At 45.6% G+C, this 15,765-nt stretch overlaps 1 protein-coding gene across 2 annotated transcripts in view; it reads right to left on the bottom strand.

Annotated features, from left to right (window-relative positions):
* The window catches only part of LOC114792273 (serine/threonine-protein kinase PAK 3), a 33,156-nt gene extending 19,943 nt beyond the window's left edge, over positions 1-13,213 (bottom strand). Inside the window, exon 1 of one of the 2 annotated variants that reach the window (XM_028983246.1) lies at positions 12,935-13,213. The gene's annotated coding sequence lies outside the window, so the exon portion shown is untranslated. The remainder of the gene's footprint in view (positions 1-12,934) is intronic. The other variant, XM_028983247.1, reaches the window with a different exon arrangement.
* Between the last annotated feature and the right edge of the window lie 2,552 nt (positions 13,214-15,765).

The following is a 15,765-nucleotide window of genomic DNA, read 5'->3' on the forward strand; positions in this document are numbered from 1 at the left end:
AGGCAACCTTCCGGGCACAAAGAGCGAGAACAACTGTTCTGTATTAAAGTCAAGGGCAACAGGGCTGCAGCGTTCCTCTACAGGAAGTCTGTGCGTGATGGAAAGACGTCCTTTCATCTCATTACTTCCTACAGCACCACGGTCTGGCATCCAACCTGACTACCCGTCACGTCTACAAAGACCGTTACTTCTATCTGTCTTCAAAAGAGGTTGATGAAAGAGGTGACAGATCCGTATACTGTATATGATATGACGTATTCTGAATTTGTATACAACACAATCACTTACTATAACCTATAAATCTATGGACACTGAAACATCTAACCATCCAAAAAGAAATACAAAAAGCTTCAAATTCAGAGAAACGTGTGTAAGAGTTTGCTGGTCTCAGATGCCGATAACGCTGCAAATTGACATTACAAATTATAGCAGGGAGATTCCCCTGTAGCCCCGTTATATTTCTATATTTTAGAAATTAGGAAGTGTTTCAGATACAAGTGCTTATCAGCAGCATAGCAAATGGCACCACAGGAAACAACAAGGCCATCTTGGACCGTAAAAACGCCACTTCAGATGGGTCATGATATGAGTTTGGAGCCAGGGACACTGCTTTTTATTCTCTGCCCGTATTGGTACGCTTCAGACTGTCATGTTCACCAGTAGATTAATCTAATTATTATATAAAATCAGGGCAGATATGAAACATCCCAATGACCAATGAGCCGTCTCTGACTAACCTTTACTTCAAGGAAGTTATAAAACTTAAAGTCCACGCTATGAGTACTTCTTTAACTCTACTTGACCGTGATACTATTTTAAAGTTTACTATAATCCTAAAACTTGCGGGTGACAGATGATGTTTTCGCTGAGATGCTGGTGAACTGGAGGTATCTTCTCGTTCTCAGCAACTACTTCCTCTGCCTACTCAAATAACCAGTCTGCTTTGCATACAGCCAATAGCCCCAAGACCAGACCAACCCTGACAGAACTCCAATAAAGTGCAGAGGAGGTGACGGGGGATGGGAAATGGGAGTGTGTGGGCGGGTGTGCATGTGTGTGTGTGTGTGTGTGTGTGGAGAGCAGATCTGTACTTGTACTTACTTCCTGGTGTCAGAGATGCAAATGCTCTGGTTATCTCTGTTGAATCGGGCTGAGAGCGTTCAGTGCTGATTATACAGCATCTCTCGCCTTTTTTCTACAGTCTACAATTGCACCCACACAACAGTAGAAGCTTTTTATAAGGTGCTCTCTAAAAAGCTCAACAATGACGGAGGATGAGGCAGACAGGAATCTGGAGGTGATGATTATCGTAATTTCTCAGTTTCTCAACTTGGACGCACCATCAAAAATGTGAAAAATGTTGAACTAAATGTATTATTACCATGACGCTGACAGTACATTCATTTATAGAATCTAGTTTTTCACACCAGCTACAATATTTGTGGTTATTACTGCTTTTGTCAATTGTTCTAATAAAGTGGTAATATAATAATATAAGGAGTAATTACTTTAATTACTTTAACTATTATTAACATTGAATATTCACTACAAAGTGGTTATGAGGAATTAAAAGACAGGCTGCTCGTTAATGCAAAGAGCGCGATACCCGGCTATTACCCTTCCACCCCTACACCCTACACCTGAGCCTATATGTGAGGAGAGGCGAGCAATATAAATAAATACCTCCCACCCAGGGCGCGAGCCAATTACTTTCCGGCAGGCATGTGGCCACAGCTGGCTAGAAGCACAGCTGGGGCTGCAGAGGTTTCTGCTGGAGAGCCCGGCTCTGTTTTATTGAAGGTGCCAGAAGTCGTGATGCTACAAAATAGGCCTGAAAACATAAGTAAGTGTCGTTTAATCAAGTTGCACACACATATGTCAATTATGGTGCATTAATGATATTTAGAGTAGGGGATATGTAGAGTAGGCAATTCTGCATTACAGGAAAATACTGATATATACAGTTCCAGTCAAAGGTTTGGATGCACTAATGTAATTAACAATATTAATTAACATTATTGCCGCTTTTTACCTTCATGGCTGCTTTGTTCACTGTTGTCACCATCAAAAGCCACTTGATGAGATGCTCATTGACGTGAGTGAGTGTTGGAAACCATCCCTGTTGTCTAACTTGAGGTGGTGGAGAGAAGCCACTGTGTGTGACATTATCCACTACTGCGGTTTTGTTCTATTACCTCCATATATGTTTTAAATGTTGTCCCTACTGCATTATTTTCAAGCACCAAAGGTGAAGGTCACCAGCTCTCTGTCTCAGTCACTCCCATCCTCTGGCTCCTACAGGCTCTCCTCCCTAGGCCAAGCCCCCTGAGCTCCTGGTGCATCTGGATCCTTGTCATGCCCCGCCCCCCCGACCTGGCCCTGAGTAGCAACCAGACCTGTCTGTCCACGCACAGATCAGTTCCAGCTGCGCCTGTGGGAGAGTGTGAGGGAGACGGATAATTCAAGGGTTTCCATCTCAATATGAAGGCCAAGGACGAACCTCCAGCAAGGATGAAGATTAAAGCGTCTCATCATTCATACGTTAATGCAGATGACAGATTAAAATATAAATGCAACATAATGTATATCACATGATCATAATGTTGAAAATGAGATTTAACCAAATCAAAAATAGTGAAAGTGAAGTGATTGTCATTGTGATACACTGCAGCACAGCACACGGTGACACAACAAAGTGTGTCCTCTGCTTTTAATCATCACCTTTGGTGAGCAGTGGGCAGCCATGACAGGCGCCCGGGGAGCAGTGTGTGGGGACGGTTTGTCACTCAGTGGCACCTTGGCGGTTCGGGATTCGAACCAGCAACCTTTTAATTACGGGGCCGCTTCCTTAAACACTAGGCCACCACTTGTGTGTTGTTTTTATTAATGATTATTTTATTAATGATTATTATTAATGATAATGATGTCATTACATCTCATTACATTTGGTAGACACTTTTTCCCCAAAGGAAAAGTCATGACAAGAATCAAGCTTAAGATTTTACAGGAGGAAATGCTAGTCCTGAAGCGGAAGTAAGCAAGAATGAAGTCATTCAATCTAGACGTTCGTCTAAACAATGTGATTCAATGTGATTTCTTGAACTGATTTGTTGAGGAACCGTGGTGTCTTAATGAACGGAGGCTGGTGAAGATATGAAGCTACAAACATTACATGCATATTTCAACTGCATATTCTACGCCAGGATTATCACTTTTATCCGGTTAGTTTAGACTTTGAAGGGCCTTGTTCATTTAAAGCCAGATTCACTTGACTTGTGTACAAAGGTAACTCAGGTAGTGCGCACCAGTTTGTTTGCACTGGTATCTTATCTGGTTTAGATTTCCTGTACAACACCGAGCTGATAAAGTACAACAGAGTTGACCAAACAGCACATGCCAGTACTAAACGGCAAACCTGAGCGAATCCAGACAGTGGTTTCCTGAAGGAGAGCTCAGCGACTCCCCATCAAGGGCATCATGCCGCGTTTGACCCAGGGAGAGGGCAACACGTCGCCCTGACTCGAGGACGTCTATCCACGGAACACTTTTTCATTTCACCATGTCTGCGATATCGATTCATTTACTTGCGTACTGACCTACTGCTGGGCGAAAAACCAGGAGCTGATTGGATCTTTACTGCTCCTCATTAGCATCGGTTGTGGACAGCGGTGAAGACAGTTAATACCGTATTCGGTATCACATGCCGCACATTCATATTCACACATTACCAGGGCTGGGCAGATAATCAATAGTTGCCGTTTACTGTGATATTTGTCCATATTTCTTTATGGGTCCAACAGAAAAATGAACACATCAACAGATCGGTGACACCAGGCTGCCAGCTCAGCACTAAGAATGAAAAAGTGATGCGCTGCATAGTCTGTTTGGAGACTGTGTTCTTCACAGCCTCGATTCATATCACAAGCACATCTTATGCTAATGTTACTACAGATATGATTACACCGAACTAATCAACAATTAATAATTCATTAAATTACCCAGTTGGCCCAACCCCACACCGTCGGATCTGGAATTTGTACCCTTTATGTCGTCATAAGGGGAAAGGAACGGGCTGTGCGAAATGGCATAAAATTCATATTGCGATATAAATGTAACCGTAGACGGTATATATTGCGGTATATAATTTGACAAGTAAATTTAAATCCAACTGTTTTTAAAGGGTTAACCTGTCCACAGCAAAGGCGCTGCAGCAGGAAGTTGGACAATAAACTTTTTACAGATGCATCAACATACAGAATAACCGTATACCAGATAAAACAATATCTGGGCTATTCTACTGAAAGTGGACCTTCAGTCACAACCATAAGGCCAGTGAAATACCAGGTATTTGTATGAGTTATATTTTTAGATTTTAATACTTGTATGATGCGAGTGATAATATAATAATTTCTGTATTCAGCTGTAAGGGTTTACATTAAAAATCTTTTAATAACACTATGTTTTTCACGCAGTCCCTCCAGGATTTGTGGTTTTTAAAACCGTTTTTGCACAGGGCACCAAACAGGCTTTCCATGCGCGCTGTCAGTACACAATCGTTCCGCTTGCCCGATCGGTTCCACGCCTGCGGTGGTGCGCAGCGGCCGGCGGATTGATGACAGATTGAAGTTTTATTTTATTTATTGGGTCTGCAGTATTTCTAAGACAAAGTCTATATTTACGGATTTCAAGTCATTTTGATGATATTTAAGGCCTTATTTATTTGGAAACTCACCTTTATGATGTGGAAACCCTGCCCAAAAGTAGTGCTTATTCCGCTTATACGGCACAGCCAAACAAGCCAAAGGTGACTGGATGTAAAAATGAGCAAAAAAAATTTTTTTTTCTGGTTTTCATTGTGGTTGGTGAATGATGTTGATGACATCATTTCCACAAATGCCTCCTCAACTTCTATAGGCTGCTCTCCTCCTCGTCCCGCCTCTCTCAGACACCGAGACGGCGCGTCCTGAGGAAATCTCATTGTCGGACTGGATAAAAGGGGCTGTGATTCTGCACCAAGGTTGAATTTGGGAAAGAGACTTCAGATTTGATATGAGGGGACCGATGAGACCTATATAAGAAAATTAATAATAGGTGACCTTTAAACACACATTTACCACATAACCCATTACAATAGAAACCATATATTTTCAGATTTTATTGACTAATCAAATTTCTCTCTGCACCGTTATTGTTTAACGGCAACAACATCATATAAACTGCAAGATATGAAAAAAAAAAAAATCCAGTCTGAAGATTTTGTTCTGCACACTCTGGCAGTGTAATAATAATACAGTGTGGTAATGGTGCGCTGATCATCTGTGCTTGGCCTTTCAAGTCCAGCAGTACCGTGCCGGAGAATCACGTATCCAAAAAACGCGAATTGTGTGTATCTGTCTGGTTTTAAATGGCCAGCGAAAGATGGGCCACTGAGCACCGGCAGGACAGTCATGATAAAAGTCAGAGAAATGGCTGATGCTGCTTTGTGCTGTAAGAGCCGCTGCAGTCAGGCTATTGTTGATGTCTGGACAAGAAGCCGCGGGCTAATGGAAGCCCTCCTCCCCGCCCCGCGCCTCGTACACACGCGTGCATGCTGCGCGGGGGACAGATGGAACCTGATCCTTTATTAACCCCATACTGTCACTGGGCCCCATTACAGCTGCCTGGACACCGAGCCCGGACAAGGGTGCGGGTGGCGGCAGCGCCCGACCGGTCCCGGGACGCGTTTAACTTGGACCGGACTGCTGGTCATGGCAGCGCCGATGGTTTAAGCGGCTGACGTGCCGCAGCGATTACAAACGAAACATCCTCAATCCCAGTCGGACGCTGGCCAGCGCGTGGAGCCGGCGGCTTTAGGGGCGCTGAGTTCCCCGGCGCCGGCCGCACAGCTACGACCCATAAAATTATTACAGAAACTGCAGCTCGGCCTTTGTGGGGGTGTGTTAGTGTGTAAGTGTGTGTGTGTGCGTTTTTCTGGGTGCTGAGCACTGGAAAATGAGTCAAGCAACCTGAGAACCACTCACAGTTGGTTCTTTATAGATACGGACTTCACACACACACACACACACACACACACATCTTTTAAACAGTTTTCAGCTCACTCTCTACCATGAAAAAAGCAGACAGATTTGATTCTCTCTCTCTCTCTCTCTCTGCAGGCGAAATGGGCAGATGGCTGACAATCCTCCATACTAATCCAGTACACAGACCGTGGCCTTCCTAGCACTTTACAATGGAGCATTACACGCAGTGCACGCTTACACACGTGCACACACACACACACACACACACACTCACACACACAACTTGCATTGTCTTCAGACTGACAGAGACAGACTGCAGGTGTGATGAATGGCAGCTGCTCATAAACCTGAGAAAGCGAGGCTATGCTGTCTGTGTGAAAGGAGCTCAGGTTTCGGGGTTTTGTGTGTGTGTGTGTGTGTGTGTGTGTGTGTTGGGGGGGGTTGTCGAGGGTGTTTTAAGGCTCTTGTGAGTACTTGGCTAACAGTGAAGTAAAAGATCCCGCTCAGGTTGGGTTGCACAGACAAGATGAGGACAGAGCACGCACACACACACACACACACACACACACACACACCACCATGCGTCAGGCACACTCAACACAAATAACCATGTAACATTAGCCACATCCTAATCTACACAAATGACAGGATAAGGTTTTAGGACTAGTGGGTGTGACGTGTACCGTTTGTTTGAATTCTCCACTCTGCGTCATTTCCACGTGACTAAGGCCTCGTCCACACGAGCACGCTTTTCTGTAAAACGTTATCAAAAACCACACGGAGACGCCGAGAGCGTCCCGGACGCTGTTTTAACCCCACACCTGTAAGTGGCGCCGTAACTCCACACACTCCTTGTTTTTGGCGTCTAGCTCTCCTCTACGGTGAGTTAAACACGTCAGAAGTAGGGGTGTTGAAATTAATCACACCACGGTCATTTGTTGAACTTTGAACTTTGTCCGCTGCGAGCCGTGCTGCATATTCGCGCCACGTGTAGAATCCATGCGGGCGAGTTTTCTTTCTGTCGCTTCAAAACACACACACACAAAGCGTAATGGAGGAAAAGCTGATCTTTCCCTGAGTGTCGTGAGAGCTTCAACACGAAATTATCGTCTTACCGGGAGTTTAGAAAAACACGTATACTTTTTCCGCTGAGCCCTACTGCGCGTGCAGCGCGTTTGGTCTGAAAGCGGCTTTAGATTTTCTCCAATGAGCAGAAAAACGTTCTGTGCTCAGTCCGCGCTCACCTGATGCCACGGACATCTGAACCAGGACTTTTTCTGGCGTTTGTGGCGTCAGATGAGAGCAGACTGAACACAGAACGTTTTTCTGCTCATTGTAGCAAATCAAAGCATCTACACAGTGTACACAGCGCCAGAAAATGTAGAAAATTTATGGAACGCATCGTGATGCATCGATATCGAGGCATTGATAATCGTAATCATAATCGAATCGAAGGTTCACACCTCTATAAGGTAGACATATTAGTCAATAAACCAGGTGATCCACACATGTGAACTCTACTAAAAAACATTAAGGACTTAACTCACGCTGGACAACCTTAAGCTAAAAGCTTAAAAGCTCTTCCTCACACACATATGTTAAAGGTCCCCTATTAGCTTTTTTTTTGCTTTTATATTGGTCTTAGTGTCCCCTAATACTGTATCTGAAGTCTCTTTCTGAAATTCAGCTGTGGTGCAGAATTACAGCCACTTTTAGCAGTTCACACAATGAGATTTCCCCAGGACGCGCAGTTTCGGTGAATTTAAATAAGGGGACAAATTCCAGAACCGACCATCTGATCTGCCGTTCTCTGAATGGCAAAGCAGAAAGCAGTCTATGCCAATCACCATTTCTAGCCACTGCAGGACCACAGGCAGGCTAGGATAACTCGTGTTGATGTTAAATAATCTCACAAAGTGAATCTTTCATGATAGGGGACCTTTAATGTGCAATATGCTGTTTATGATCACGTGCAATTATAACTATAGTCCTATAATAATCACTCATGGTACCTTGCAGGTTGTGTTCATGTCTATTCATAGACATTCTGCAGTTTTAAGGTCTTACTTTTGTATTCGTTTCTTTTTGTTGTATTGATAGGGCACCTTGGGTTGACACGAAGTAATTTTGTCGTGTTATTACATTACAAGGCAAGACAATACATGCAAAACCGTTTCTGATCCGCTGTTATTGTTGAGGCTGAAGGTTAGAGGCTTGATGTCAGTTTCTCTCTCCTCCTTCTCCTCCTTTCTTCCTTTGTCATTCTTTGTGGTGTGGTGGACCAACAGCCATTGTCCCCTCACCCTGCAACATAACCACAGCTGAGGCTAGGCTGTGTGTGTTCCTGGGTTCGAATGAGGTTACATTTGTGAGCAGGTGTTCTCAGAGCAATGGTGTATACGATTTACACCATAACCATTGTTTTATTCCACTGCCACTTGCAAGGCTGGTCAGAGTGTAGCCTACAGGGTGTGTAGGGTATGTAATAAGTCTGTAACGGCCAGCTTCATCAGAATGTACTGGTTTATATCGGCCTGTATTGGATATACATACATGAAGCCAATGTCACAGATCAACTACTCATCAATCTTTCTGCAGTATGGATTTTGGCTGTTTGTTAACCACACACTATGATACATTTGGATCTGCAACATTATAATGGTTTCAAAATGAGAAAAAAATGAAATGGAAATTGTTTCCCATACTAAAAGTATTTTACATCAATCTGCAAGCTCAGGGTAGTGTCTCATTTATTCTGCCATAGTTTTTAATTCTACTTTAAAACTTCGAGTTCTACACACACACACCCAAACACACACTGAGCAACACAATCAGTAACCCAGCAAAATGTCTGTGAAGAAGTTCAAGCCTCGTTAAAATCTCATGAAATACGTAACCCCAGCAGGCTATGATCAGGGTCCCTATGCGATGTGCCAACACAATTTTAAGTCACACGAGCTCAAGTAACCTATATATCCTAAAAAGAAACCACCAACCCATTATACATTATATTTATATGTAATTGTATCTTTTGTCATTGTAGGGATCGGTTAAATCTGCCACATTTCCAGATTGTCATGTTTGTGAGGACATTTGGTCCCCATTAAAACCTGCATCAACACACATTAACCCAAAGCAATCCACCATACGACGATCCATATGATGTGTAAAAAAAAAAAACACACACCCTGTACACAAGCCCACATAATAACACAAGAATTTATCCCACTTTCCTCTTTCACACACTTTTTTAGTTGCATTCTAATTTCCACAATTCCATCAATAGTCCCACCAATTAAATAGCTCATCTGCTTCCTCAGACTTTCCATCGTCCTCCTCCAGACTCGCTACTCCGGCGCTGAGCTGGCTCCGCTCCCAGAGGTCTGGCCTATCATTCCACACCGAGGTGGGGTTCACTGTCTGACCAGGACCCTGCAGCGGGGGGAGGGGTGCAGCCCGTGCATGTAAAATATTGCCGGAGATCGCCTGAGACGGATCAGCACTTGCTGCCGAACCCCCTCGGCGGCCTCAATAAATGCCATGAGCTCATGGGGCGGTTTTAAATGAGGACTCGGGGCGAAACCTGCAGCACGGTGATGATTAGGGGTTGGCGCACATCATCTCTTCAGTGTGACCCAGGATCCAGGAGCACTAGACGCTGATCAATAAATATTCATCCATCGCCCTGTGATATATCTGGCTTCTGTGGGCAGCAGGGTCGGGAAAGACCCTTTGGGGAAGGTGCCCCCCCCCCCAACCATCCTTCAGTGAAAGAATCATCTTCAAGCTCTGAACATTATCCTACTCTCTGCATACACTGTTCATTTTGGCCTATGGGCAGATAATCGTGACACAATCTTGGCCACGCCTCCTAACTGGTGGTCCTATGCTATGCTGCGAGGGAGCGGGGTTCGAAGGCAGCTGCGGTCACAGCCGTGCGACCAAAGATAGCCTGCGATCAGTGTCTGATAGTGTCACCCATTTAAAAAGACCATCTGACAGTCTGTGTGGGTGGTAGTAGCCTAGCGGGTAACACACTCGCCTGTGAACCAGAAGACCCAGGTTCAAATCCCACTTACTACCACTGTGTCCCTGAGCAAGACACTTAACCCCGAGTGTCTTCAAGGGGACTGTCCCTGTAACTACTGATTGTAAGTCAGGGCGTCTGATAAATGCCGTAAATGTAAAATGTAAATGTGTGCTGCTATTATCTATTATCTGCCGACCAATAAAACAACATCATGTTTTGACAAATAACTTGGAAGATGATCCTTCTGAGGCTATTTTCTTGGCCATGCGTCATAGTCTACGATTCAGTAGGTGTCCAGATGGTTGGTGTTTATTAGATTTGCCATCATCTTATAAGACTCTTTGCACAGTCTGTAGAACGAAGAAAATCAAAAGGAGAGAATAAACGAAGCCGGACTGCAGAATAATAATCCTCTATTGGAAATCCATTTGCCACTTCGTTTTGACATTTGGAGCTCCGATGTAATGAGAGGCCAAGAGTGGGATGCTGAGTATAGAGGAGCAAGGGTGGCTGGATGGACTTTCCATATCTAGTTCAATGTCTGCACACACACACACAGAGGCTATTAATGCAGATCCGCATGCATGCGGCGACTATCTCACGCACTCTCCATCATCCTCGGGTCCGGAGGAGCATGTGTGCTTCCGACTGGCACGTCCCATCCCCCCATCCCAAAGGACCGGCCTGTTATTGAGGCAGAAGGCCACCCCCTTCTTCTCCGTCCACCAAGGCCTGATTCTGTCAGGTGACCAGCTCTCCTCAGATGATTCCCTGACACGCTACTACACGTACCGTACCCTACTTCTGCACCCTACTACACGTACCGTACCCTGCTTCTGCACCCTACTACACGTACCGTACCCTGCTTCTATACCCTACTACACGTACCGTACCCTGCTTCTATACCCTACTACACGTACCATACCCTACTTCTGCACCCTACTACACGTACCGTACCCTGCTTCTATACCCTACTACACGTACCGTACCCTGCTTCTGCACGCTACTACACGTACCGTACCCTGCTTCTATACCCTACTACACGTACCGTACCCTGCTTCTGCACCCTACTAGACGTACCGTACCCTGCTTCTGCACGCTACTACACGTACCGTACCCTGCTTCTATACCCTACTACACGTACCGTACCCTGCTTCTGCACGCTACTACACGTACCGTACCCTGCTTCTATACCCTACTACACGTACCGTACCCTGCTTCTGCACGCTACTACACGTACCGTACCCTGCTTCTATACCCTACTACACGTACCGTACCCTGCTTCTGCACGCTACTACACGTACCGTACCCTGCTTCTATACCCTACTACACGTACCGTACCCTGCTTCTGCACGCTACTACACGTACCGTACCCTGCTTCTGCACGCTACTACATGTACCGTACCCTGCTTCTGCACCCTACTACACGTACCGTACCCTGCTTCTATACCCTACTACACGTACCGTACCCTGCTTCTGCACGCTACTACACGTACCGTACCCTGCTTCTATACCCTACTACACGTACCGTACCCTGCTTCTGCACGCTACTACATGTACCGTACCCTGCTTCTGCACCCTACTACACGTACCGTACCCTGCTTCTGCACGCTACTACATGTACCGTACCCTGCTTCTGCACCCTACTACACGTACCGTACCCTGCTTCTATACCCTACTACACGTACCGTACCCTGCTTCTGCACGCTACTACACGTACCGTACCCTGCTTCTATACCCTACTACACGTACCGTACCCTGCTTCTGCACGCTACTACATGTACCGTACCCTGCTTCTGCACCCTACTACACGTACCGTACCCTGCTTCTGCACGCTACTACATGTACCGTACCCTGCTTCTGCACCCTACTACACGTACCGTACCCTGCTTCTGCACCCTACTACATGTACCGTACCCTGCTTCTGCACCCTACTACACGTACCGTACCCTGCTTCTGCACCCTACTACACGTACCGTACCCTACTTCTGCACCCTACTACACGTACGTACCCTGCTTCTATACCCTACTACACGTACCATACCCTACTTCTGCACCCTACTACACATACCGTACCCTGCTTCTATACCCTACTACACGTACCGTACCCTGCTTCTGCACGCTACTACATGTACCGTACCCTGCTTCTGCCTGTGTGTCTCCCAGCATGCGTCTACGTGTGCGCGGCTGGGTTCTACGTGCGCATGCTCGATAGAAGGAGGAATAAAATCAATCATCCTCTGCACACACACACAGGCCCACAGCACTGCTAGGCTAACAAAGAGAGGCATCTCTCTCACTGAAAATACACACACACACTCATAACACACATTTGACACACTCACATCAGTCCATTTATCAAGGCTCCCTCGCCCTGACAACACAATCCTAATGGCTATTCACAAGGGGGGATATATACCCTGCACACACACACACACACACACACACACACACAGACTACACTGATTAACAGAGATGCTTTGTGCAGCCTTGTCTGGCTCCTTCTGGACTGAAAATAGCATCGCTTCTTTTTAGAACCATGTAGACTCTGCAGCTGGTCTCCCTCAACACACACACACACACACACACACACACACACACAGTGATGCTTTATGTAAAGTGCGGGCTGGGTGCGGGGTTTCTGCAATAATGGCAGGCAGCAGCAGCCGCTAGGTGCATCTCCATTTTCCCTCTCCTCCTCTCCTCCTCTCCAGCAGGGCCCAGCGAAGAAAGAGGAGGAGCTGAAAAGGAGGTGGTGGGGGGGGTAAAAAAAAATAAGGGGTACAAAAGCCGCCCCCCCTCCCTGCCTCCCGTCCGTATCCGAGTTACTGCTGACAGGCGGAGGTCGGGAGCGGGGGAGAGGGGTAAAGGGGGCAGGATTTACCTGGAATATGTCTTGACATTCTCTCGCTCTGCTTGTAGCCTTCGGATCCGACGTGGTCGACGGTTCATCCTCCGCGGTAGAATCCTACTGACAGTCCGTGAGCGGGCTTGCCATTCTCTCGTCAGACCGGTTCCTGACCCCAAACCTGGACTCACTCGGCAGACTGGATGCTTCACTGGCTGCTCGCTGTTCCCTAGCCCGTGACGTCAGCGGCCCGCCGGAAGCCCATTGGCTGCCAGGCCGCATGTTAATGAAGGCAGGAGCTTGAGGGGGAGGGGGAAGGACGCCAGGCGGGGTTGGTCTTCTGTTTGACGGTCACAAGCGGCAGGGACGAAAAAAAAAGAGGACGAGGCAGGATCGAGTTTCATCCTGTTTATTTCAGAAAGTTGAGTAAAGTAAAACAATGTGTGTGTGTGTGTGTGTGTGTGTGTGTGTGTGTGTGTGTGTGTGTGTGTGTGTGTGTGTGTGTGTGTGTGTGTGTGTGTGTGTGTGTTACTCATGTATCTGTAATAGACTAATAAAGAAGCTTAATGCAGTTATAAAAAATGATTGAATTATTGAAATTACTGAATAGTCAGTCATTCAGCATAGAAAATTTACATCTGAGTTAAACAGTATTAGTAGTAGTAGTAGCAGTAGTAGTAATAGAATTAGTAATGTGTTATTTAAAAATAATAATAATGACATGCATTATCATAAGCCAAACACCTCAATGCTTTGGGTCACCAGTCAGACTGATATAGGACATTTTGTCTTCCCTGTATAAGTTCTTACTAAAAATCACTCTTATAAATGATTATTGTGTGTCAACAAATTCGGACGAATCCCGGGAAATTTGCGATTCACCGAGAATAAACAAAAGCATTTAACACTTATATGGGATCTTTATTTCTAAAAATTCACTTCTGATAAATACCCCTCAAAAGTAAAAAAAATAAAATGTAGTCACTTCCTGTCTCCTTTTGTTCGTGGTGAGAAATGAGACATCATCCCTGCCCCTCAGGACTAACTCAACTCACATTTCCAGGCGGGCGGTGACACCAAACCAACCTTTTCCTCGCTTGCCCTGATTTGCCTATGATGTCATCTCTTCTCCCCTCACTCACCTGCGATTGGCTGTCTGCTCCAGCATCTGCTCAGTTCTCGCACCTCGCAGTCGCTGCCTGAGGTGGAGATCCATCCCAGCCTCTCTCAATCATGCCTGGTTGTCGTGACAACCCACGTAATGTCGCCTCCCCTTCGGGAGGGCGACGTGCCCGTTAGATGCTGCGCCTCTCAGATGGAGGAACAGAAACACATTAGAACCAGCTGACAGTGAGGGACGTAATCAATAATCTGGCCCTGGGTGCTTGTTTCAGTTTTTTTTTTATCGGGTTTGATTTTCAGGGAAGGGGTTGGATTTGATTTTTTTTAGGGCTGAACTTGGAGAACAACAGACAATCTGATCAGTCAGAAACTGCAGCACGTGAAAAAAACAAAACTTTATACACAATGCACACACATTGGATGATGAATCACACATAAACGCCATACACAACACCATCTGAAATACGGTGGTTACAAGAAGCTCCTTCATTCAATGTCTATGTGCGTCCTTTTGAGAAGAATTTCGTTAGAATTTGTGTCCAAAGTGCTGCTGAGGCGCTGCTGCATCCTCATCTTAGCAAAGCACTTAAACGGTGATTTTAATTTTTTTGCGTTGGGGTGGGAATCCCAGATTACTATACTCATGACCTTGGAGGTGTGAAGCCATGTCTTTAACAGCGTGGCCTAGTTAGCATGCTACCTTCAGTAAATATTTCAGTAACACAAATCCACACAGCAAATGGATTTATTTTTTCCCAGCCCTTGCCTGCGCATTTCATTCATTTGGCCTTTTCATGGCTGGACACAGCACCAATCACCGATTATTCATTTAAAATGAACATTTTGACATCCCACACATGATCAGCAGCACTTCTCCCATGTAAGGGTAGGGTCACAGCTTCCTTTTCAGAGACCCTTTGGCTCTAGCCTTCAGAGAGGCCTTGTTAAAAGCTTCATGAAGACAGGCAGAGAATGGTCATGAACGCTGGTATTGTTCGAACAAGAATTAGAACGTGAGTATTGTTTGACCAAGGACACTAGAGCCGGTTGAGAGGTAGGAGTTTGTCTTTATTTGATTCGTCTCATGAGACCCATCTCCACACTGCAACTTACTGTCCCAAGATGAATGTTACCATCAGGACACCAGTGCCACAAAACGAGATCTCTATAAATTAAAGCATGTCTCAGTGAGGGTGGTGAGATGTGACCAGAGGACAGTGGGGTGGGACAGTGGGTCCTGAACTCTGCTTTAATAACAAATAAGTGTCAGATGCATGTTGACGGTGCTGCCCTTTGGAGAAATTGATGTCGCTGGCATCGTGCTCTGAAGGACGGAAGGAACCACCAGGCGAGCAGGCAATGGCATCGTAACACTTAAAGTTTCATATGCTGGCCTAATCCTATAACGCTCACATTACACTGTCACATCCATCTTCACAGGGAATGACCTGGAGACCAATCAGATAAAAACCCAGTGCAGGAAAAACAAGTCTCAAACGTGAATCCGGAATGCTGAGAACTGGGAATTGTAAATGCCAAGTATTGTGTCCTGTAACAAGGACTGGCGGCTTCACACCTCTTTCTGTTCTGTGACTCGAAACGTAACACATTCTCTCAGCGACAGTGGGACTCATGTCTATTTGCTATACTGAATAATTTACATTTATAAGACTGTCATCTGCAGAGTGAAACTAAATATCTAAACTCTCCAGCCTAAAGCTAATAATGCTCTGGAGACTATAAAA

Source organism: Denticeps clupeoides, chromosome 6 (assembly GCF_900700375.1).
Source record: "Denticeps clupeoides chromosome 6, fDenClu1.1, whole genome shotgun sequence".
Lineage (NCBI taxonomy): Eukaryota > Metazoa > Chordata > Actinopteri > Clupeiformes > Denticipitidae > Denticeps > Denticeps clupeoides.